At 39.8% G+C, this 27217-nt stretch overlaps 1 protein-coding gene across 10 annotated transcripts in view; it reads right to left on the bottom strand.

The window, feature by feature from the left end:
- The window catches only part of LOC121322909 (TRAF2 and NCK-interacting protein kinase), a 141594-nt gene that overhangs the window by 82612 nt on the left and 31765 nt on the right, over positions 1 to 27217 (bottom strand). The window lies entirely within an intron of this gene.

Genomic DNA, 27217 nt, shown 5'->3' on the forward strand with positions numbered 1-27217 from the left:
TTTTACTGCAAACCTGGTGTCACGTGAATTGTCACTGTGATGGTAATGCCCTACAGGGGTCGCAATTGTCCAGCCTCCATGTACTAAAAAATTATTAAATAGAATAAAAAAAGATTTGGTATTTTTACACCTTTAATTCAGAACCTTTTTTTTATATATAAAAAAAACACAACACACCTAAATAACTAATTCAGCAGTACTCCCATCGCAGGTGTCTAATTACATTACCTTGTGTTAGGCTTTTTAGGGGAGTAATTAAGTATCTTGAAGCAAGCACAGGTGAAAAAATAAATAAAAACAACAAAACCAAAAAGCACAGTTGCTTGAAAATCGATGGGCAAAGCCTCTGTGGGTTTACAGAGCTTCCCACCCCCTCATTACATCTCAAAACAGGTCACAATCCTCCCCAGTCCATGTACTGTACATAGTGTGCTAATCAAGTGGATATTTCTGCTGATACCATTAGTCCTGGTCCGTAATACTAAGCAAATCTTTTTAAAACTTCTCACCTCAATGCATACAGCAAATATAAAACATGGTACCATCAAATATGAGCAATGGATCTTAATATCCAGTTTGTTAGGACTGTACTACAATTGTACATACAGTAAACTTCAGTGTAATATCCCCATCCCTTTTTAAATACCTTTGCTATTTCTAAACTACTGTGCTTTAGTTTTTATTAGACAACGGGTAATCTGTGGGTAATGAAGTGAGGTTATATGACAGCTCAATTCCTGGGGCTGCAGTAAAATGATGGTTTCCAAAGTGGAAATGTAATAAAAAGCCCAACTTCAACCTGCCCAGAGGGTCCACCCAGCACAAAGACGCTACATTCAGACCCTCGATTTCTTTTAAGAGTATACAAAATATACCTCACACTTGACAAATTATGGAGTGTGCCCAAACAATTTCTATGAAATGCAATAAGAATGACAGTGGTGTGCTTCTGTTTCCTGCATTTACCTGAGAAATCAGCATACACTACAACAGCCTATTCCTTGTGGAAAGTGATGCAACAATAGTTCATACCAGATTTTTTCTGTGTGTTATGGCTGTCAAATAACATAAAGGGAAGTGGGTCCCTAGAGAATAGCTCAAAGTCCACTGAGTAGAAGCTTAGCCTCATTTCATCAGTCAAACACAGAGCATGCTGTTGTGAAAAATGGCTAGCAGAGTAAACGCGAGTCTTAACTGAGGACTGAGTCACCATCTTTCACTGATGGCCAGCTAGCAGAACTCATATTGTGTGTAAATGTTCTGAGATTAGTTCAGGGCTATTGCATTAGTATAAAACCAGCACGTTATTGAAAAATGGCAGGAATCAGGAGATTCCATTAATGCGACTGAACTATGAAACCGCGGCATGTCCTAGTAGTGTTGAATACTTTGTTCCCAAGCTACATGAACCGATCATTTGGACTGAGCTCTTCACAACAAGCAGGTGAAGACACCCAGTTGAGGGTTGGTAGGTATTGATTGGACTAATTCACTATTCCCACTGAAACAATTAAAATGCCAATGGGTGCTCTCCACAAAGCGCTGCTTCTACTGCGGGGAGCAGCAATCACCACAAATGTATGCAGCTGTTTGTCACGTCAGCGACATTCATTCCCTGCCATGGCTGCAAAATCTGTAACAAATGTTTGACTAAATGCAGATGGATTTTTATTTAGTACTCCCAGACTAGCATCCATAGCTTGTGCTAAAAGCATACCCAGACAAGGTTTATCGCAACTGAATAAGCTCTTCTCTATATACTGTATATCTAAAACATATTGTGATATACAGAGACAGACAAGGTGTCTCCATACAGTTAGATACTTGTGCAAAAGAATGCTCTTTTAAAACATAATTGGACAAGCGGTTCTCTAAATACCGTATAGGTAAAAGTGTATGTGTGGCAGACAGAGACATACTAAACAGTGTACAGTACCACCAATTTATGATCTATTTGAGTAAGTTTCATCACAGCTGGAAATGGGTGTGTATATCTCACCCAGACAACACCATCCCAACTGTCAAGCATGGTGGTGGCGGCATCATGTTATGGGGATGCTTCTCTTCAGCAGGGACTAGAAAGCTTGTCAGGACAGAGGGGCGAATGTATGGTGCAAAGTTCTGGCGAATCCTTGAGGAAAACCTGTCTGAGTCAGCCAAGACTGAAACTGGGGAGGAAATTCACATTTCAGCAGGACAATGACCTGAAGCACAAAGCCAAAGCCACACTGGAGTGGTTGAACAAGAAGAGAATTAATGTTCTTGAGTGGCCCACTCAAAGTCCTGACTTGAATCCAATTGAAAATTTATGGCAAGACTTGAAGATTGCAGTCCATCGACGATCCCCAACAAACTTATCAGAACTGGAGCAATTTTTCCGTGAAGAATGGGCAAAAATTTCACCATGCTGCTGTGCAAAGCTAGCAGAGACCTATCTAAAGACTCATAGCAGTAATTGCGGCAAAAGGTGCTTCTACCAAGTACTGACTTATGGGGCTGAATACTTATGCAACCAGCAAATTTCATTTTGTATATTTTCTTTGCAAGTTACACACACAAACAAAAACATGTGCAATACAGTATATACAGACCTCCACCACCAGCACGACACATTCCTCAAAGTTTCGCCCCAGGGATCGCATTGAGTAAAAATATGTCCTTGTTCATAAGAGATATTCATCTCAAATGGCACTCCTTTGCTACATAAAGGAAGCTTTGATGAAAACAAGACAGGAGGGAAGATTAGTTGGAATGGAAAACCCTGACTGATTTTAATCTGTCTAAAAACCATCACCATTTAAAAGACCTTGGATTGTTCTCCGTTTCCTTTGTGAGATGCAAACAAGAAAGATACAGCATTCTACTTGTAACCTGACAATCATAACTTGCATATGATTAAATTTTTTTAAAGCCATAGCTGGCACAATATCATACTATTTGGCCCAGCACTGCAATAAATACTACCCTACTGTACCTACAAGCTAAGTAGAGTGCTTCATCTTCTTGTTTGTTTCTCACAAAAGAAAGAAAACAAAGATCCTTCAGTTATGGTTTGGTAGAAACTATTGAAAGCTGGCATACCATATGTTTGACTTGGATGTGAAAGACCTTGCATGTAACCTTTTCCAAAATGATGCCCTGTTGATGGACAACCTTTGATAAGCTGCAGTGTAATATAAGTGGGTTCAAATGTTGTGTAAGATGGTTTACGGCCGACAATTTTTTCCATATGCACACAAATAGAAAATCAAAAAGGTTTACTTTTGATCAGACTTCGGTGTGTTTCTGCTGGCCAGACATTTTAAAAGATTCAAAACATTTCAAGTGTACAGTACTTGACCAGTTCACAAAATCGGGGTGTTAAAATACACTATGATCATGACATTATTCTTTACATGCAGATAACCTATATGTTAATGATGGTTTACTTTGTATAAAGGGCAAAAAGATAAAAGCTAAATGACAGGCAGAGAGTGTATTCATCCCAACTACAAAATCACATGTATGCATCCTACAAGAACCATTTGGTGAACTACAAGTAGCTACAATATGTAATGCTTTTGCTCATGCATAACGATACCCAATTTTATTACATTACGATATACTGCACCATGGAAAGTAAGTATGATGATTCAATAACACACAATGTATTGTTTAAGAAGTTTGGCAGGCATAGGAGCAGCAGTTAACCAAGATGAAGAGGATGGTACCTTACAGCATATGGGGCAAGAGTGTCCCACCTATGGCACCAAGTACCAACAATACCACTTTCCTGTTTTGCCACTTGTAACATTTCTCCCTGGCATATCTACGAACCACAAAACATAAGCATTGTAAATATCAGGGCCCTGAAAGATTTCTCCTCTTTAACATTTATAAAAGGCCATCATTAAAAAAAGTATGTTGGCTCTTCAAAACCTGCTTTCATACATAATTTCCCCAGCTGATTTTTTTTTTTTTTTTTTTTTTTTTAACTAGTATTACCGTAAGTGTGTCAATTAATTCACCGGATCGAAATAAAACAATTATAATCCAAAACAGCATGTCTCCTGGGAGCCCAAATGGATCAAAGATGGCATCTTGACAAAAGGGCTAAGGCAGATACTCAAATGCCAAAGTAGATTAAAATCATCTTTAGAAGTATAATTTTAGCAAGTACTGTATGCTTACAAATGCTTAGTGTCTTTACAATAAAAATTAGTTACAGTTTAAAAAGCTATGACAACGTATGCTTTACAGTAATTTTCAATCCATGCAAGTTTATAAATAACAATCACTTTAATTACATTTTTCACCTGGATTCGTCTGCATCAACAATCTAATATAATACTGTCCGAGGGTTAATGATGTGAGGACAATCCTTTTTCAGCTAAATAAAAATGAAAGAATATTCAAATATCCACCAGACTATCAAACAAAATAAACTTGGCTTAAACACAGCAGTAGTACGAGTCCCGACTGGTTAACGATTAAGAGGAGGTTCAGGTCACATATGGTATACTTTAAGTCAACACACTTGTGAGCACCAATTCAATCCCAATTGAACACACAGTAGCCTTCTGTGCTTTTGAACTTCATTTGTAATCCACAACAATTTAACCATCAATACAACTGTATGTGCCTTTCAGCACAATGTTCCCAATGTGAGCACAGGGTTGGAAGATTGAACTTTTATGAGGGCTATCAAACAGCCGTTTGCTGTATTCCTAATTGAAAGATTTGTTTGTTGTTGTTACGAGGATTGTCAAATCCACCATCATGGGTCACTTGATGTATTATTATTAGCTTCGGACCATGAAGAGTCTTTTCTCCCACGTATATTTCATGGATATACGAAATAATGCTATTTAACAGAGGATCAGTTTTGTTCAGGCAAATTAATGACAGCTGGCACAAACATTGCCCTTGGCATTGCCTCAGGAAATATAAAAGTACACCCTCCAGCCAGTCATTAACTGGCTTTTAAAAGGATCAATCTTTTTTTACATTATTGTCCAATTAAAGTCACAAGGCTTTTCTGCAATCATGGATTTAAAACATAAACACACTCAGAAATGTTCGAAAGCCTTAAAAACAGAAGCCCCAGCATTCCCTCAACAATAGGTGCTCCCGACTCACTCAAGACATCGATGCCACAATTCACACAAACGGCAAGAAGAGAAAAAACAACATGTGCAATCATGTGACAAATGACAAACTAGGTCATAGTCTCAGGAGAACAAACCGATTTCCTCACACTGTTCAATTAAAAGGTTCAGACTGCACCATTCTGACGCTGGATTGTGATTGTTAGGATGTAACTTGTTTTAATAGAGAACCACAATAAGCATTACACCGTCTCCAAAATGTTGCAAAAGAACTAACAAAAACTACGAGCGTCACTATAACCCACCATACTCTGGTATATACTGCTTTATTAATATACACACGTTATAAGAGGGTAAAGGTAGTTGAAGAGAATACCATTAAGTGGTATGTGGCCGATTGTGATGTCACCGCTTTAAATGGACTATGCAGTTGAATGAAGTTTTGAGAGGTGCCTCAGGTATGACTTTTCTAAAGCAGGTAAAGTCAAGCGTGCCGATTTGGAAAATGCAGCACAGTAAAATGTTAGTGGCACTGCTGATGTCATGAACACATTTTTTTTCTGTGTCGTGGAGAAAAGGCGGCGTAACGTGCACTCTGACTGGATGAAAGACCCTTAGCAGCAAACTTTAATTATTATTATTATTTTTTGTTGCAAATTCATAATTTATATAGATAATCCCTTGCCCAGTCTAGTCGTGCCCCCTTGACAGGCTGAATGGAACAGGTACCTGGGCTTTTGTGATGCCATGAATAAAACTACACTAATACAGAACACAGCTCTCTCCATTAGATTCATTAATACAATTTGTTTAAAAAAAATGAAGAAAAAAAAACACACACATATCATATTTTACAGTTTGGGGATTAGATAATACTACATGTACAGTACATTACACAGACACGTGTGTGTGTATACTGATAAATCTCAAACTAAAACAGAAAGTTTGCATTTCATTAAAGTCCCTATACTGACCCTTTGTTAAATTAAAATTAAAGGATACCTCATTTAAAAAAAAGGTCCTAAAGCAAGTGCTTCAGAGGGTTGTTTTTTTATCAGGTGAACTCAGGTGCTGTGCTTAACTGAAAAAGTGACTGTTGAAAGGGACCCTATATCAAAATCATTATCCTCCCTATAATTTGTAATACTTGAGATGTCAAAAAAAAAATAAAAAAAAAAATAGAGAACTGTACAGTAAGATTGATGAAACTTGTTAAAATAGTGCCAGACTGGTTCTTTTCACCAATGTCCATCTGTCAGAGCAAAAACACACACACACACACATTACATTCTACAAGGGCCCTGTAAGATGAGAGGCACGGCATCATACTTTCAACTAGAATTGAAAGCAATTCTCCCCAAAAATGACACCAACTATTTAGAGGGGGGAAAAAAAGTAGAGATATTGAAGTTTTGACACTTGAGATAAAATTTTCAAACCAATTTTCTTTGCAACTGGATAAGCAGTACTCTTCTAAAAAACTATGTAGTAAGATAGTGTATATAGACAACATACCTGGCATTACAAGCTACCATACGAGATCCCCAGAGATAAAATCACCAGCAAAAACATGTGTGACAGATATCGAATAATTCTTGGTGTTAGAGCTCCTTCCCGATCTGTGAGGGCAGTATATAAAAGGATCAGAGTACCCTTAACTAAATGGAATGATAATTTATTCCCTAAGGTAGGTGAAAGTCGGTCATTTCGGAAGGGGGCAGAGCTACGGCACCCAAGCTCAATGACTCTGACGACTGGAGACGGCGTGGCATCCGAGGATTGGAGAAGTGGATGCGCTCGTTAACCTAGGGGTCATGAGCGAGGGTATTAATAGGGGGCGTAGTGTAAGTGATCTGTTCCTTGGTAAATGGTTAGTGTTTTAACCAACATGGATTGTGTTGCTGTACTGTGAACCGTGAGTTCTGTCTTGTTTGTTAACTGTTGCCTGTTTCTTAATAGACTACCAGTATCACGATCCGGAACTTAAGTGAAAGCCAGCATAAACCCAGACATCACTTTCACCCCTGCATTTCACAGAGAACTGTAATACACCACTAGCACTTATTCACTGTCACTAAGAACTGTGTTTGTGTTTTGTGTTTAATGCTGGTGTGTAAAAACTGGACTTTTGTTTGCGGGTCAAACCCGTGGGATTTTTACAAAGTGATACACGCCGCTGTATTCACTTCCATCCTTTATTATTTACAGGTGTTGACCAGAAGACTCTGGACACCGCATTAACTTCAATAAACACCCTTGCACCTGTTTGCAATTGTCCGTGCGATTCTTATCTGTACTCACCTGTGCCCACCTCACCACGTGAACACAGTAGGCCCATATTTTGAGACAATACATGTGCATTTCTCTCACCATTACAAATAAGCTTATTCTTACCTTATCAGCAAATGTTGTGTCAACATATTGTAAGACCACAGGAGACTTCTAAATCCAAGAAATGGTTTATGACAATCGGCAAATGACTTCTCAGACAAGTCAGGCAAAGATTAATATTTTCAAAGCAGAGGGCAATCTGACCTCCGCTACAGCCAACCTTCATGCAAATTTAAATGAACCTGCTGTCTAATGTTTCATTTTTCTTTTTTTTTCAACAAAAACAACAAATGGTTTTACTACTGTATATAGCACTACATTTATCACCCTGGTCAGACAGCAGGGTCTATTTAATTAATCTAAACACCTGTGACATTTAAATATTCAAATATTGCACATTTTGTCATTTGACTTAACTACAGAATGCATATCCTTACAATCAGTTTAATAGACTCCAGTGTCCATTTACTTTCTTAGGATTAACGGAATCAGATCTACTTCACACTGTAGCCTATATATCTCTCCTACAGTATACATCTTTTATCTATATATCTGGAGGAATGATAGTAGATATGTTTATTCAAAATCATATCCAACCACTGGTAAACTGTGACAAATGCCAGTTTGACTCCCGATTATTAAGTGTGCCTTTTTGAAGACATCTGTAATAGAAAAAGTTGAGCTGGACTCCCACATTTTGACCTACATATACAAACCCACTAAAATGAAGCTAGTTAAATCAAGGAGCACATTACACAATGCTGCAGGAATAGCTAAACGGGCCATCAGCATTAATAAATGACCAAACCCAGTGAGTTTGCTGGAATATGGCAGTCTGTGTACGTGACTGACATAAGAGTGTATTAGCTCTGTTCTGCTCTGGTCAATGTAAGTATGAGACTTAGTCACAAGATAAATGGATTGTGGTCTCAGGAATAGCGGAAGACTATTTTTTATTATGAACCCAGATGTTCCCCATTTATTTCTATCAAAAGTATATTATTTTTTTTCTGTAGATGGATTTGATATTTGTTCCAGAATAACTATTAAGGAATTTTTTTTTTTTTTTTTTTTTTAAACCTTGGCTATAACCCCTTTAGAAGCAGGATGCAAAAGCTTGAGTTAAGCTTCTCAGCAAAGTTTGTAAAGAAGTTGCTCTTAGGCACCTCCTGTATATTCCTTTAATTGTAGAGTCTGAACTGTTAATTTTTTAAAAAGGAAGTAGTGCCAATTGTCATTTGAATTGATGTTTTCCATTCCCTTTACTATTGTATGAGGTTTCCCATCATTCTGAGTGGGTCTGGTTTGTGTTACTCCAATACAGAGTTATCTTTTCTTTACCTGGCTTTGAGCTGCTGTAAGGTTGTCTGGAAAATTTTAAGTGCCAGAAATGAACAGCCTTCCTCATTCCAGTAAAATTATTTAGAGAGAGAGAGACTGCTTCAGTCAGAAAGGCCAGGTAAAGCCTGATTTGGAGAAAAGGGATCTCATTGCAGAAAACGGGAAGAGAAATATAAAAAAAAAAAAAAATTAAGGACATTCTGAAGTTATTTGATCTGCCTGCGATTATTTTTTAGGGAAATATATCTTTCCTTTGGATATCTGCACTGAATAATGGGCTGCTCTGAAACTATATTCATTGGAAGAATACATCCATACAGCTCCCAATTCCCAATTACAGTTCGATAGAGATTCCACCCCCATATCAGCCAGCAGTCGGCATATAAAATGCTGTTTAGCTGCAAATTAGGTTTACTCTGCCTGAAACTGACAGGCAGTCACACACATATTCAAATATTCAAACTGGAGTGTGACCAGTACCTAAAGGAACATGAGCATTCCTTCTTTGCAAAGAATGACCCCTGACCTCAAGTCACGACAAAACAGATTTAAAAAAAAAATTGTCTGAAAGAGAGCTCTTATTATTGAGACAGTAGTGTTGCTTGCTGTACTGAAAACCACTGTGAAGCTCGATACGCCTCAGCTATCCAGGGTTCATTCTTCTGACCCACTTGCTGCAGTCCTAACCGACGTCTCAGTTATTCAGCTGAAAACAATGCTCCCGGTCACACAATTGTATTCATGTTAGAAAGCAAACTTACGAATAGAATCACCCCCATGGCAGCAGAAGATTCTAGTTTGCAGTAAAGTACACACTACATTAAAATCAACTAATCATGTACAGGACATCATTCTGAGAATTGCTAAATCAACAGAAATGCATGCAAATATACATACTTTATTATGCACTGGTTTACATTTACTCCAATATCTATATCCCTGTCATGCATGATTTTTTTGTTTTAAAATTTGTATACATTTTATAAAAGTTGTGTGAACTCTATGGAGTTCGGGAAGCTGCCCTGCCAAATCATATGTGTTATAAAATAGATAGGAAACTTAATTATGGTATTTTATAGTTTAGTGGCTTGAAAGAGATATGGATGTGTCTCCCCCCCCCCCCCCCCCCCATAAGTGAAAAACTATAGAACTAGACAACTGCAAATGTGTCTTCAACATGGGGAAACCAAAAAAAATTAAACATGAATTAAGATTGCAGTACTACAACATGTACATTTATTTAAAGCCTGTGATATTTATTTATGGAAAAATATGTTCCCTCCGGAAATGTGCTTCAAATTATTGGTTACTCAGAAACTATATTCACTGAAGTTAAAAAATGACTCTTTTTACATGCTGTGTGGTATTAAAATAAATTAAAAGTATAAAAATAACAATAAAAACACAAAATTCAGAAATGTTCTATAAGGCAAAAATATAAATCTATGTCCAACTTCTTTCGAGAGTCAGACTGAAGTATCTACAGTAAACTGTACTCAGATCTGTGTCAGTGTGACCAAGATAGAAACACAGAACCAAGGCATGTCACTGCAATTCATCATAGAAGATCACAAATACATGTTTAGTCCTTCCAGTTCTATTCCAGTTGATTTTATGCAAGAAATGCCAATTCTGGGAAAAATTCAGTCACTCGGTTGTGAAATGGGCAGAGAAATTTGTTTTCTTCATCAGGAGAGCTTTCAGTGACCTTACATTTTTAAACTTCCGATTACCATAAATATCACCTTTTGCTGTATGGTTAAAAAAGTTAATGAGAACTGTGTATCCTGTGTTGCATTTTAAAAGTAAGTACAATTTTTGAAGTATTGTTAAAGCTCTTTGGGAGGGACATGAACTGGATTTAAATGTCTAAATCTGAAATCTTTGAATATCTTAAAAAACATACCAACCTAGCTTGCTCAAACTGCTATGAAATGAGTTATTTTTAATTCCCAGCAGTGCACCATGAACTGTGTTTTTCAAATATGCACACATATGACCTAATGCCCACTTGCTTTCTTTCTTTCACATGATTGCATCAGATATGCTTAGAGTTAAAAAAAAAAAAAAAAAAAAAAAAAAATGCGCCACAAAGCATTTCTCCCAGATATTGCATCGAATTCTTTTTCCTGAAATGTCATTTTAAAAGAATGTTAATCCGGCTCAGTTGCCGAGCTTTATTTGCTCTTTCCTGGACTGTCTGGGATGTCAAAATAAACAAGGTTGCTGCCACATTACTTTTAAGCACAATTGAAAAGCTGCATAGATTTGGCCTACAGAATGGAGAAATGGGCAGATAAAGCTAGACTGAGGCTCTCCAGGGTTTATTGTTTTAATTTGTGAATATTAAAAAGGTGGATAAACCATTGCAAACTGTAGACAACGAGCAATTACAGTAGTCTGTACTTAGAAAAGAATTCTGGACTGAAAATAAATGACATTCTGGTAATGGCCAGCACTGGGGAATGCTGGTTGAGAGAAAATAAAGAATGGTTCTGGAGTCATTCTCTAGGTTCTTTAATTACTTTACTTGCTGTAAACTTTGTCTGGGATGTTCTTGACCTGCTAGATCAGAACACTAAATCTGTATTCTAATTCTATGGGTGTAACAATGCACTACTGTCACGTAATGATACCTATCACGATATGCAGGTCATGATACACGTGATGATCCTGAGGCTACTTGTATGATGAATAATGAAGATAAAATAATGATGAACTATTACATTAAAAGAGACACAAATCTAATGAGATAGAGAGAGAGAATTACTCATATCCACTATAAAACCACTTGATGACTACAATGAGTTTTGATGTGCTTTTGGTCTTGCATCACAACACAAACGATACATACCTCTATTATCATACGATACATCATGTAAAGAAAGTATCACAGTATCACATTTATGTGACACAAGTCACATAAATTGCTCAATTTGTACTGTAATATATATCTTACTGCAAGACTTTTTTGTATGTATTTATTTATTGTAAACACAGCTAACATATATACACACACTGAGTGTACAAAACGTTAGGAACACCTTCCTGATACTGAGTTGCCCCCCCTTTGGCCCACAGAAGAGCATCAATTTGTCAGGGCATGGACTCTACAAGGTGTCCAAAGCGTTCCACAGGGATGCTGGCCCATGTTGACTCCAATGCTTCCCACAGTTGTGTCAAGTTGGCTGGCAGTGAATCTCTACTCCGAATAGCTCATCCCAAAGATGCTTAATTGGATTGAGATCTGGTGACTTTGCAGGCCACTGCAGTAAGCTGAATTCAGTGTCATTTTCGTGGAACCATTCTGGGACAATCTTAGCCTTGAGACATGAGGCATTATCCTACTGAAAAAAATACATAAGCAGATGAATACATTGCTGCCATGAAGGGATGCACTTGATTGGCAATGATGTTCAGATATCCTGTGACATTCAAACATTTCTCCACTTTTATCAAGGGGCCCAATATGTGCCATGAAAACACAACCCACACCATCACACCACCACCACCAGCCTGCAATATTGACACGTGGCATGATGGATGCATGTACTCATGTGGTTTGCGCCATACCATAGTCCTCCCAACAGCGTAAACAGCAGGAACTGGGATTCATCAGACCAGGCAATGTTTTTCCAATCCTCCAGTGTCCAAAGTTTTTGTTCCTTAGCCCACTGCAACTGCAGTTTCTTGTGTTTTGCTGAAAGAAGTGGAACTCTGTTAGGCTGTCAGCTGCCATACCCCATTCGTATCAAGGTACGACAAGTTGTGCATTCTTTTATGGGTCTTTCGGCGCCAACGTTGTACTGGACTGTCAGCTGACTAACTGTAGCCCGTCGGTTGTTCTGCACAATGTGTCAGCCTCCTTTGGCCTCTTTCATCAATGAGCAGCTTTCGACCACTGACCTGCCGTTGGCTCGATAGCCTTTGGGTGGTGGACCATCCTTGATACAAACGGGAAACTGTTAAGCATGAAAAACCCAGCAGCACTGCAGTTCTTGACACACTCAAACCAGCATGCCTGGCACCTACTACCATACCCCGTTCAAAGCCACTTAAATCTTTTGTCTTGCCCATTTACCCTCTGAATTGCACACATACACAATCCATGTCTCAATCGTGTCAAGGCTTAAAAATCCTTCTTTAACCTGTCTCCCCTTCATCTACACTGATTGAAGTGGATTTAACAGGTTACATCAATAAGGGATCATAGCTTTCACCTGGATTCACCTCGTTAGTCTATTTCATGGAAAAAGCAGATGTTCCTAATGTTTTGTACACACTGCATATTTCTGTACTGTACACAGAAGTATCTGTTTTTTCCAAGGTTCTGAAAGAGTGTGCTGTCACATAAATCGCCACTTCCTGTTATCTAAGCTCATCAGACAATCACTGTGCACAGAAAAGCTATTTAAGACTTAGCTTTGTGCTGGTGAGAGAACATCACATTCTGACTGATGCAATTAAACTGTCAATGGCACCACAGGAGGAGACAACAAAAAAAAAAAAAAAACAAAAGAAACACTTACTTCAAACTTTTAATAATTAAAGGGTATGGGAGCTGCATCCAGGATTTAATCTACTTATCAGATAGTTCATGCTTACTAATTACTTATGTCCATTTCAATGAGCAAACACATAGTGGCAGGTCCTACACTTGTTTTTTTGGCCAACAGAGAATGTCTTTTCCAAGTTATCTGGATGCTACTAGAAACAATCTTTTATACAATGTAGGAGGCTGTCATCGTTGGTAACTCAGGTTTTATTTGAGTTCAGTTCAGAAGTGAAATAAAAAATGATGTTCCCCGTACCCATTTAGACCACATCACAAAAAAAAACACAATTCAGAAATACTGTCTTCAATCTAGGACTGTATGGTAGGTCAGTTATTAGGTGTGGCTGCTGGCAGCCTTGCACCATGATAAATGTAGCCAGTTCCAGCTATTGGGTCATTCCACACCCAGCTCACCATCTCAGCTTTTCGCAAATGGAAGTACCTGGAAGTGTTTTAGGCAGAATTCCAAAATATTAGCGCTCAAGTAAATGGTTACTGTTCTGATCCCCTAAAAGTGATTGGTCAGGCAAGAAAATTACATCCCTTCAACACCCCTGGACTCAAAAGTCACTTGTGCTTCAAAATGTCACAAAGCTCTGTTTTTTTCTAGAAAAAAAAAAAAAAAAAAAAAAAGAAAATGGCCTTCTACTTTAATATGACACACTATCCTTAAAATAGCAATTTTTGCACACTCACTAGAACAGATAGAAAACAAAACTGTGGTTTGTAAATTATTATTAGCTACATTATGTACAATATCTACAGCATTGTATAGAGTTTGGCAAACTTGTATCAGTATCCATCACTTGGAGACTGGACCCTATGGCAATACTGAAAGGTTTTTCTAGGGCAGTAAGTTAATTAGAAAGTCTTTTTCTTTTTTTTTTTTTTTAATACTATCATAAAATAATCATTTGCCAACAACATGGGCATTAAGGAAGCCCATGCTGTGCCATTGTTGTTCATCACAGGCCCCTGTTGACCAGATCTCTCTCAATAGGTACATCAATTAAAGACGTACAGACAAGTAATACTGATTTCTGGTTGGATAACACAAGTCTGATCAGTAAGATTTAGTTTGGTCCCGATTGCTCACATAGCTGGCACATTTGTATTTTATGACATGATTTCAGAATAATCTAAAAAGGATGACTCAAACTGTCCCAGAATTACCTTTTGGTATTGTCATAGGGACCAGTCTCCTCAAGAGATGGATACAAATACGATTTTGCCAAACTGTATACAACACAGTATTAGATACTGTAGATTTTGTACATAGCTGATTTCCATTACATGAGAGTAGATGTTGAACTTCATGCTGATTTGAACTCGTCTCTCGCCAAGATAAGCACCAACTAAAACGTAGCTTTACAGTAAACTAATGTGATCCATCTGCATCTCCATCCATTTGCGTTTCTTTCCATCTTATGATGTAGATATCCTTCTGCCTGGTGCTTATTTGGCTGAAGTGTAGTGCTGGCTCCAGGGATCAACTTATTTTGCCTCCCCAGTGCATCGGCACACACAACGGTTGCGATGCTGGCTGGGGATCAACCACAATGCGGTCTCCACAGCGCATCAGCATGACAAATGTCTGGATTGAGTTAAGTAGGTTACATCTCTAGGGTCTTCAAATAGGCACCTTCAGTCCTCTGTGTTTCATCAACTAGCCCACAACAGTGATTCTGGTGTCCCAGCATCACCCTCCTCCGTCCCCCACTCACCTCAGCCCAGCTTAATTACCCGTACATCAGTGTTGCTTTCTTTCTATTGTGCTTGAGATCCCCAGACAGAATCTTTCCGTCTCAACCACAGCCAGTTGCTGCTGCTTTCTGCTGCTTCAGATAAGTTTGTCACTGTGCAACGCAACTCTTAGCCACTGAACTCGACATCTGAGAAACCGGGTTGTAGAGTGCGCCACAAATCCTCGACAACCCACCTCCACTGGGTAAACTCGGACTCTCCATCCTCGCTGTTCCGCTTCAGCAGCTAGTTGAACATACCGAAGTTTCTTCCTCTCATACGCCTCATCCACAGCATCCTCCCATGGCACTGTTAACTCTACCAGATGAACAAGGCGTGCTGATCCAGACCACAAGACAACGTCTGGTCTCAGGTTAGTAGTGGCAATCTCAGGTGGAAAAATAAGCTGTTGACCAACATCTGCCAGCATCTTCCAGTCTCTAGCAGCATCCAGTTGTCCTGCGAGGCATGGTTTTAACACCTTTTCTTGGTTGTTGCTCTCCTGGACAGAGGAATATTGTCTTTTGTGTGCAATGCTTTGATGGAACTGGTGGCAACCTATTGGTCAGGTTACGCTTGTCTTCCAATGCTAAGGCCAAACATCGCAGCACCTGGTCATGGTGCCAAGTAAACTGTCCTTGGCTAAGACCCACCTTACATCTAGTCAAAATGTGCCTTAATGTTGCAGGTGATGAACACAAAGGACATGAAGAATCCTCACCCACCCAGAGGTTTAGGTTCTGTGGTGATGGGAGAACATCATATGTTGATCTGATGAGGAAACTGATCCTGCTCTGTTCCATTGTCCACAGGTCTTGCAAGCCGATCTTGTGTTGTTCCACACTCTCCCATCTCATCCAAAGCACTGCTGTCTATGCTCTTCAACCCTTCCACTGCTTGTTGTCTAACTTCTCCCACACAAACTGTGTCCTTTAGATCCCTGTCGTACCATCTCCCTAGACTTTTCACTGGCTTCTCAGACACTGTCTGCATTGCCTCACCATTAATGTAGAACCTTTTATCTACTACTTTACCTTTAATTATAGAGATGCCCCTTGATTTAGTGGGTTTGAACTGCATTCATGCCCATTCAATGTTATTGGTTAATTTGCCCAATAACCGATTAGTGCAGGCTATTGCTGTAGTCAGTTGTCATGTCATCCATGTATGCTCGAATTGGTGGTAGTCGCATTCCAGAAGCCAAGCGCTGTCCTCCCACTACCCATTTTTATGCCCTAATAATTATTTCCATTGCCATGGTAAAAGCCAGTGGAGAAATGGTACATCCTGCCATTATTCCAACTTCTAGGAATTGCCATGTAGTGTTGAATTCTGAAGTGAAAAAGTAAAATTGCAGATCTCCAAAGGAGGCTTTCACTAAATTTGTTATTGTCATCGGTGCGCTGAAAAAAATCAAATGCTGCCCAAAGAAGTTCATGTGGCACTGAACCATATGCATTAGCCAAATCCAGGAATGTCACATGGAGCTCCTTCCTCTCCTTTTTTGCTGACTGAATTTGTTGCCAGATTACGCTGATGTGTTCTAAGCATCCTAGAAAACCTGAAATGCCTGCTTTTTGTACTGAAGTGTCAAAATGAAACAATTCTTTAATAGGTAGCTTGTCAATCTCTCAGCAATAATGCTGAAGCAAATCTTGCCTTCTACGTTTAATAGGGTAATAGGGTGAAACTGACTGATGCTTGTAGAATCTTTTTCTCTTGGTATAAAGACTCCATCTGCTCGGCACCATGCTCTTGGTAAAACCTGTTTTTCCCATGCTGCTTTCATCAATTTCCACAGGATTCGTAGAACTCCTGAAGCACTCTTGTACACTCTGTACGGAACTCCATTAGGCCCTGGAGATGAAGACACCCTTGATTTTATTTTTATAATATAAAATATAACATTTTACAAAGAAAACACTTTGCTGTTCCATCAATATTTAGCTGTTGAGATGCTTGTAAACCTTGCTAAACGTACTTATTCTAAAAAAATACCATTAGTTAGTACACAAAGTGTGTAATTTTTAAAATATCTACTCTACAGTGGTTCAGGAGTTCTCCCAAGTACACTATGGTATTTATACTGGTGTCATTGCACTGTTTTATACATTTACTCTATTGCAAAACCATGCATGGTCACCAATAGGTCATATGTTGACACATTATTAAACTAGATGAGTAGTTATCTAATCTATGCAACCCAGCCTCGTTTTATGACCATTACATTTTAATGTAAAGTAAGCACAGTAAAAAAAAGGATTACCTTGTTTCAATATTACTGAAGAGCCCTTTTCAGCTTAACTAGTCTCAACTAATGCAATGAAGTAAAAAGTAAATTAAATGTGAGCATTTAATATATATATATATATATATATATATATATATATATCTATAATATATATATCTATATATATATATATATATCTATATTTTTTTGTTTACTGTGTTGGGAATTGCACTTCCATAGCAGAAATGTCATTCACTGACCACTCTGCAACACAATACAAGCAACCCTGGCAGGCAGACTCTTGAAATCAAATCACTGAGAGAATGAATATAAAAATGCTAAGACCTGAACATCAGACATAATAGAATATACGCTACCATTTACCCTTTCAAATGTTGCCAATACACACACACTTTGAAATTCATTTAGATTTTCAGTTAGAATATAGTTATTGTTCGATCTAATCCAATATTATCCACTGAGTGTAAATGTGAACCCCCCCCCCCCCCCCCCCCCCCTCTGCAGGTCAGAAAAAAAATGCAAAATACCATTTTATATGCTTGACATTTCTTTATTTTGTTAGTTGGGTTGGGGTAGGAGGAGACACGCCATTTAAAAAAAAAAAAAAAAAAAAAAAAAAAAACAGATGGATGGAATAATTCACAAGACACTGAAAGTATTGAGCTTCAATACATAAAGGCAGCAGAGCATACAAAGCAATTACCTTTGGAAAGAATGTAAGGGGTTTTCAACTTGCCACACTGCATCATGCAAGCGTCTAATAGGCGTTCAGTGTGACACTATGTCCCTGGCACCCTACTACTGCATCCCATCCCCATAAGACATACACAGCTTATCCAGTTCCTTCAAAATGGACTCCCATATGTTATTTAATCTCTGTATCTTTATAACTGTGATCATTTTTTTGTCCTAAAGCTCTAGGTATCTTTTCATAGCAAGTACTATTTTTTTTCTTCATTTTGGATACACTTTCACTCTGGTGGACCATGTTCAATAAAGCTGTTCTCTTACTGCGCAAAAAATAGGATTCACTTAAGTACAGGTTCTATTTATTTTGTTGCATAGCGTCTGCTGTGTAGCAGACTTTACATGTGTTACTCTTTAAAAAGGATGAAGTCAAGCAACTGATAAACTCTTCTACATGTATGCTTTTTGAATGTCATGTTAACAGGATCCAAATATTGTCACAGTCATCTATTTGCTACCCCATTTTAATGCACTTTGACTTTAGGTTCAGCAGCAACAGTATGAAACCACAACATGTATTTCTTACAGTAATTAACAACACAGGCATTTCCAAATACCAGTATTGAATCAGATAATATCGTATCAGTTTGATGTTATATAGTTTATGAAACTAGGGCAAACCAAGGTTCAGCGGTGCGAACGTGCAACCTCAAAAACCCTTGAGCCTAATGAAGGCAGTAAAGGATCTACCACATTAAGGCGGTAGAACCTGGTGAAAGTATGCAGCGTAGCCCAGCTAGCCACAGTACAAATATCGGACAGCAAGGCTCCTCTGAAGAGGGCTCATGATGTAGCCAACCCTCTGGTAGAATGTTCGGCTATCCACCCAGGTGGGGGAATGCTGGCCTCATCATACGCAGTTGAAACTGTGTCCACAATCCAGTGTGGCAATCACTGTTTTGAGAGGGCCTGTCCTAGGGTCCGAATACCATGACAGACAAAGAGCTGGTCAGACTGACGTAACTGAGGTGCAAGCACGCCAATACTGCAGCTGATGTGTTGTAACACCTCAATCCCTGCACCGGGCAGAGGGAGTTCAACCTCATATCCTCCTCTATGGAAAAAGGAGGTGGATGGATGGACTCCAGATCCACAGACTGGAAGGCTATGATCACCTTAGGGAGGAAAGCAGGGTTTGTACGTAGCGACACCCTGTCCCCATCATCCCAAATACGCATACAGGAGCCGTGTACTGACAGTGTCTATAGCTCACTGACTCGCTTTGCGGAGGCAACAGGCAAGAGGAAGGCTGTCTTCATAGGCTGATACTTCAACTCCATAGAGTATGGGCTCAAAATGGGGCCTTCATAGAGCCTCCAGCACAATATCAAGGCTCCATTCGGGGAGAACATCCCGCCGTGGAGAGCGTAATCGCGAGCACCTTTGAGAAAATGTGCACCCAGAGATACAGGATCAATGGGGGTATGGCACGCCGATATAGCTGCTAGGTATACCTTCAATCGATGGTGGTGATCTACCAGCCTCCAGCAATCCCTGCAGAAACTGCAAGATCACTAGCATAGGGCATGATAAGGGGTCATGTCCCACAATCGTGTCAGAGAGCCATAGGGCATAGGGTGCCAGAGAGTGCCTTTCACCTGACTTTTCCCAGAGAGGTAGGAGATCCCAGGGCTGACCCTGTAGGACTTGACACAGGGCTGAAAACTGGACCCTTTCTAGGAAGGCCAGGAGCAGCGGTATTGGCAGAAACACGTGTCCTGGTCCACTCGGGGGCTAAGGCGTCGACACCAAGTGGACCGCCAGAGCAGTGGAGGGAGAATTATAGAATTATATACCCCTGGTGGTTGACATATGCTACTACTGATGTGTTGTCCGTCCAGATCGACACATGTGTATCTTGGATCACCGGGAGAAAAGTGCTGGAAGACAAGGTAAACAGCCTGCAACTCCAGCATGTTTATGTGCAGGGATGTCCAACAGCCCAGCTAGGTGCCTCAGACTCATCTGCCTTCCCAGACTGCTCCCCAACCCAAGCTGGAGGCTTCCGTCGTCACCACCTGACGACACATCACTGCTCCCATTTGTAAGACCATGGTGGTGAGCCAGTCGCCAGGCCGGATGGACTGGAAATTGTGATGACGAGTCAGCATTTCGAACCTCCTTTCCTTCAGGTCTAGGATGGGGCGGGGCGAAAGCCACCATCCTTTTTGGGTAATAGAAAGTATTTCGCATAGAGGTAGTCTAAGAGACAGATGGCTCACTTGCGCAGGAAAGTATCCACTTCCTGCTGAAGTACCGAGACCTGGAAGGGTCCATCGCAGATGTATTTGTGATCCCTCGGAAATGTGGAGACCCCATATGCAACTATAATGTGTAACCGGTGTACACGATAGTGAGCACCCAGGTGTCTGAGGTGCAAACATGGCAATACTGCAGCTGATGTGTTGTGAAGGGGTGGGTCTGTGGCCGCAAGTCCTCCGGGCTGGTGCTGGGGCTTTTGGGGCTGAGGCTGGGCACGCCAAAGATATTGCTGTTCGCCGCTTTCTTGATACTGCCGCCTAGCACGTTGTTGTGCGGAGTTACCACAGCCTGGGTTACCTGGGCCACGCAAAAAGGTTTGCTTTGTCACCAGCTTGTTCTGCAGGTGATGCCTCAGGTCACCTAGCGGAGCTGTGGGGACCGGTACCGTTCGGGTTACAGTGGGTACCTGAGGAGACTGTCATTGGTTAGGCTTGCCCTCTGCCGGAGCATGGGGAGGTGCTGCAGGATGTCTTCCACTGCCGGACCAAAGGTATGTCCCGGGAATATCGGCGCATCTAAAAGTGCCGCCTTGACCACGTCTGGGACTTTAGCTGCCTACGTGCTGCCACCAGGCTTGCCGAGCTCTGTCCAAGGACCTGCCCTTTGAACCCGGAGATCCGGAGCAGCTATCCGAGACAAGGCTCAACTCCGAAGCTACCGGCTCAGGGAGCAGTGCTTCGTGGAGAATGCCGTCTAGATAGGCAGCAAGACCTGCTGTGTTTGCCAAACGGGTAACTTGCGCCTCTGCTTCATAGGCCCTCTTTATGCATTGCAGGTTTGGGCACACCAGGTCCTTCAGTGGACCCCCAACCGGCGGGGCCTTGACCAAGGCCTCAATGGTAGAATCTACTGGGGGAAGATCTGCTAAGCCCAATTTATCAGCACCTTCCAAGGACGCGAGCGGTGCACCCACGGCGCTAAAGCCAGTGTGTCCCAAGAGGTATGCACTTCCTCCATGAAATCTGGAAATGCAGGAAACTGGGGGCTTGGTACAGCAATCCCTAAATTTGGACTGAAGGACTTTTACTCACTATGCTCTGCAATTCTTTCCACAGTATAATCAGGAGTAGCAAGATTATATTTTTAAGGTTAGGCTAAAGATGTATCTTTGTGATCAGGCTTTTGCTTAAAATAGTACAGTTGGAGCCTGTGCAAAAAGTGTAATTTGTATGGTATATAAAGTTGTAAAAATTACATTGCATCTCTCCGTAAATATCAATGTGTCAGTCTGGCACTATAAACACTCTCTACAAGAGTAGTCAATACATTCCTCATGAAGGATTACGTTGTTCTTAGCTTTACAGGCTTAGAAACATCAATAAATTTAAGAATGAATTTCAATAATGCTTCTATTATAACACAAATTGCCACTGCAGATATAAACTGTAAATGGAACAGTGTGCCGACCTTCAATCTGGGACACAACTAACCCATTTTCAGTGAATGATAAAATCAATGACATCTTAAATAAGGCATAAGTATTACTAATGTATCTAAAGAATTGAATTGACTCTGAAATTCGAACCCTGCAGTCGCACCCCCCCCCCCCCCCCAATCATTTTTATAACATACTACTAGAGAAAACAGGAGTGCATCACAAAACTAAACTTGTTTAAATTTCACAGACGCAGGAATTTGTGTAGTTTTACTGAATGCAAGTTAGAAAATAAATTTAAAAAACACAGATAGTTATAATGTTATAATACATTACTTTGCAGCAATTGATTTGAAATAAGAATATGCTGACTAGTTTTAAATGAGTATGCTGGCTACAACCAGGAAACACTTCATTGGTGGGTAGTTCAGCAGGTCCTCCTTGCTATCTCACTGGCTTTGATGTGCTTTGTTTAGTGCTGGCTCTAGTACACATTTCATATAGCTTGACAAATTGCAGTCTAACAATCAATAACCCATTGGTTTAACCCTCCTGTTAGACTAGCATTAGAGGACTCAAACACATTCAGAGTGACTGAAAATATCAGTTGAAAAAGGAAATAAAGAAAACCACCTCTGGAAGGATTTAGTAAACAAACAAAAGATTAATTTGTGTAAAAGTTTTTTTGTTTTTTGTTCTCTTTATGTTGTTGGTTTTGGCTGGGAATCTGATTCATTAGGGCATCACATCTGCTACAGTACTTACAATTTGTATCTATATGGCTGGTGTTTTGTAGGAGAGTAGTGCTACTGTAGTCCCTGCAGCACTAAAACAGAGAATAAAGTACAAGCTACTGTACATAATCAGATAGCAAAAAGCCAACAAGGAGTTCAGTGAAATCACAAAGGATGAGACCATAGGCTGAGTCCACTTGATGTCATGGAACTACTTGCAAGACTGGAATCCCTACTACAAGACTGTACTAGCCTTTAGTACACTTAATTTGAAATGGTATAGCTGTAGCACACTGTTGGTTACAGATGTGGAGACCGTGAAATGTCACCTAACAATCACAGTGGCTGTAAAAGAGAGTGAAAATGCAAAACTTGGCTAAGGCATGTGTAGACACAACAGCATTGTAATATAAATCACCAAGAATGGGCCACAAGAAGTTTAAAAGTTTTAAAATGCAATGTGACTGCTTTATTGTAAATTGACTATTTGAACTTATGAAGATGCAATTTGTAAGCTTGATACTTTATACAGTGTTATTTTTCAAATGCAAAATGTACAGTAAAACCTAAGCATAACATTGTATCTTTTAAAGTTTCCTGGCTACAGTCTAGACGCTGTACAATAGAGAAAAGAAAACACCCATTCAGACATGCACAACACTGATCCGGCAAGCAGCCAGTGTTCTCCAGGGGAGAGGCAGTGGTAGATGGGCAGGGAGGAGAAGACTGAAATTAAACAGGACCATGAGTGTTCATTTGACTGAAGTTAAATTGGTGGGAACCAAAACAACCGTAGCTTCTGTCATACACGGAAGATCGGTTTTGGCTACACTCCCGTTTAAGCCTGCATTTTAAATCAGTACAGTGGCTCTCGAAAGTATTCACCCCCCTTGGACTTTAACATTTTATTGTGTTAAAACACGGAATCCAAATGGATTTAATTAGGAGTTTTTGCCACTGATCAACACCAAAAAAGTCCAGAATGTAAAATTAAAAATAAAATCTACAAATTGTTCTAAATTAATTACAAATATAAAACAGAAAATAATTGGATTGCATAAGTATTCACCCCCTTGAGTTAATATTTGGTAAAGGCACCTTTGGCAGGAATTAAAGCCTATTAAAAAGCCTAATTAAAAGAGTCTATTTGAATAAGTCTCTACCAGCTTTGCACATCTGGACACTGCAATTTTTGCCTATTCTTCTTTGGAAAATTGCTCAAACTCCGTCAAGTTGGATGTGGACTTTTGGTGAACAGCAATTTTCAACTCTTTCCACATATTCTCAATTGGATTGAGGTACGGGCTTTGATTGGGCCACTCCAGGACATTGACCTTTTTGTTTTTAAGCCACTCCAGTATGGCTTTGGCTGTATGTTTGGGGTCATTGTCCTGCTGGAAGATGAATCTTCTCCCAAGTCCCAGGTCTCTTGCAGACTTCAGCAGGTTTTCCTCCAGGATTTCTCTGTACTTTGCTGCATCCATTTTGCCCTTTATCTTCATGAGCTTTCCAGGCTCTGATGGAGAGAAGCATCCCCATAGCATGATGCTGTTCTCAGGATGATGTGCCGTGTTAGGCTTGTGCCAAACATAGCGCTTAGCATTGAGGCCAAAAAGCTCTATATTGGTCTCACCAGAACATAGAATCTTCTTCCACTTGGTCTCAGAATCTCCCAAATGCCTTCTGGCAAACTGAGACTGTGAATTTTGCTGCCGGGCTATTGTTGCCGTATGCAAAGTGTCTCCCAGCTCAGTTGTGGAAGACTAACTCTTTTAGATTTACCATATGCCTCTTGGTGGACTCCCTGACTAGTGCCCTTCTCCCCAAGATACTCAGTTTTTTATGGACGGTCTGTTCTAGACAGATTCACTGTTGTGCCATATTCTCTCCATTTTTTAATAATGCACTTTACCGTGCTCCGGGGGATAGTCAATGCCTTACATCCTACCCAATTGGTGCTTTTGAAGAACCTTATTCCGGATTTGCTTTGAATGCTCCTTCGTCTTCACGATGTAGTTTTTGTTAGGAAATGTACTAGCCAACTGGGGGACCTCCCAGAGACAGGTGTAATTTAACCTGAAATCATGTGAAACACTTAATTTTAACACCTAAATTAACTTGGGGGTCATTTTTGACCCTAGCTTGTTAGGAATATTACCAAGTTGTCCTTTTTTCATCTAAAGAAAATTGCTCGGCTGCGCCCTGTCTTGTCGCTGTCTGCTGCATAAAAGCTTGTCCGTGCATTTATATCCTTCAGGCTTGACTATTGTAATGCCTCACTTACTGGGGTGTCAAAGAATACCCTTCAAAAGCTCCAGTATGTTCAGAATTCTGCTGCTAGGGTGCTGACGAGGTCTGGCTCTGGTGGTCACATAACCCCCATACTGAAATCATTACACTGGTTACCGGTCAAATACCGCTGCTGACATTTAAAGCCAATAGAGGTACCTCTCCCTCTTACATTTCTGAGTTAGTTAACACCTACAACTCCTAGTCGTGCTTTGCGGTACTCCAATGCAGGCCTTATGGTTGTTCCCCTGACTAAACTGCTTTTTCCTCCTATGCTCCTAAGCTGTGGAACACACTTCCTTCTGGAGATCCATGATTCTGAGTCTCTGTCTATGTTTAAATCCTGCCTCAAAACTCATTTGTTTAAACTGACATTCGTATGACTTTTACTGTCATTGCATTTTTAATTCCAACTGTTTCAACATATTTTATATGTTTTATTTATTTTTTCTGTTTTCACTTTTGTTAAGCGCTTTGCAATATTTATTTATAAGGCGCTTTATAAAATATAAGATTATTATTATTATTATTATTATTTATTTATTATTATTGCACACAGGTGGACTCCATTCAACTAATTATGTGACTTCTAAAGACAATTTGTTGCACCAGAGCTTATTTAGGTATGTCATAGCAAAGGGGATGAATACTTATGCAATCAATTATTTTCTGTTTTATATTTGTAATTCAGAATAATTTGTAGATTTTATTTTTCACTTTGACATTATGGACTTTTTTGTGTTGATCAGTGGCAAAAAACTCCTCATTAAATCCATTTTGATTCAGTGTTGTAACACAATAAAATGGGGAAAAGTCCAAGGAGGGTGAATACTTTTGAGAGCCACTGTATCTCTATTACATGCATATCTGTTTATCCGGTGGAGGCTTCTTCAATGTGTATGTTTTTAGACTGTTTTGCTTTTGTCAAAGCAAAACATATTTCAAAAGTATACAGAAGGAAGACACTATTTTCATTTTCAAAACTTTTTAAATGAATCTCGTGAAATCACTGTAAAAATGTAAAAACGAGACTTCTAGCACTAAACACAACTTATGCCTTTAATAGTCAAAAACCCCACTAAGATTGAAATGGCAGCAGATGCTTTGCTCCCATGAAGATGCACAGTAGCAGTCTCAAACTGTTAGGTCTCAATTATTATATATCTCACTTCCCATTTTCATTACCATACCTCCGCCACCTGTCTGCTGAGGACAAGCTCTATGTTGAAGCACAACAAAAGAAGGAGGAGATGAATACTGCAAATCACAACTTCCATTCAGTTCAAAAGGTTTGCACAGCAAATCGCAGACAATAATAAACTCAATCACAAGAGCAGCTGATAAAGCCACAGAAGTGTGACCCTATCAGATGAAATTCAGGCCAAAACGCAGCTGACGATAAACTCAATGAAACCACAGGCTGCTTAGAGCTCGGAGGGACAATGCGGAATTACCCAGCAGTCAGTTTCCATTGCACGGTCAGCAGGTTTTGGCTATTTTGTCAGCTAAAAGTTTACCAATACCATCACAGCAAATATACTAGGGATTCAATAACGCAACTAAGTCAAAGGATTTTTTGGGAACCAATGGAGACTCATGGATCCTCAAAAGATTGCTGTTATTCTTTATAACTTCTGCTCTTAATGCATTGAATTTTACTTTTACAGGTTTTAGAGACCAGACAAACCGTTTCTGACACTCAAAAAGTGTGATAACCAAGTTGTGAATATTTTCTTACTTGGACATCCAGATGATCAAGGTTTATGTTGTATCATATTGTTAAATATACCCGCACCCCCATTCTTAAAAGATAGCTGGTTTACGGTGAACCGTGGATTCGCCTGCAGACCTAGGCCCTCCCTACCCGGGGGACGCTCGGCCAATTGTTCGCCTCCCCCTAGCAACCGAACCGCGAAATCCAGGCTATAGGGCACGTCCTGCAATCCACGCACAGCGCCTTTACTGGATGCACCACTCAGGAGCCCCTCTTATTTCTTAAAGGGTACATAAGGACCTTTTTATTTTATTGTGTTACATGTTCCCATGTGTTGCTACAACTGTTTATGTAAGGTGTGTGTAACTCCATCTCAGAAATGTATAAAAATACTTAGTTGAAGACATTAAATTAAATTTAAAATGAGCAGTGATATTTACTTTCTGCGATTTAATTTTTCATAAAAGTCAAAAGGGTCTTTAAAAGCAGCTTCTGCTGCCTGGAAATTTTTGCTTTGTAGTGGACGGCAGAAGCATTTTCCTTCCAAACCTCAGAAATCAAGTGCAGTAAAGTACGTAGATAACCAACTGTCTTGGTAAAGCTTGGGTTTTAGCAGGGCTCTTAAGAAAAGTACCCTCAAATTCCACAATTTTTGTATTGTGACAGCAGTGCACACACACACACGATATTCAGTAAAGACAAATCAATAGTAATCCCTAATAGCTTTTAGGGATTAGTGTCACACCGATTATAAACACACTCTGCTGTACATATAACTAAACACAGCC

The sequence above is a fragment of the Polyodon spathula genome, chromosome 11, assembly GCF_017654505.1.
Source record: "Polyodon spathula isolate WHYD16114869_AA chromosome 11, ASM1765450v1, whole genome shotgun sequence".
NCBI classification, from domain to species: Eukaryota; Metazoa; Chordata; class Actinopteri; order Acipenseriformes; family Polyodontidae; genus Polyodon; species Polyodon spathula.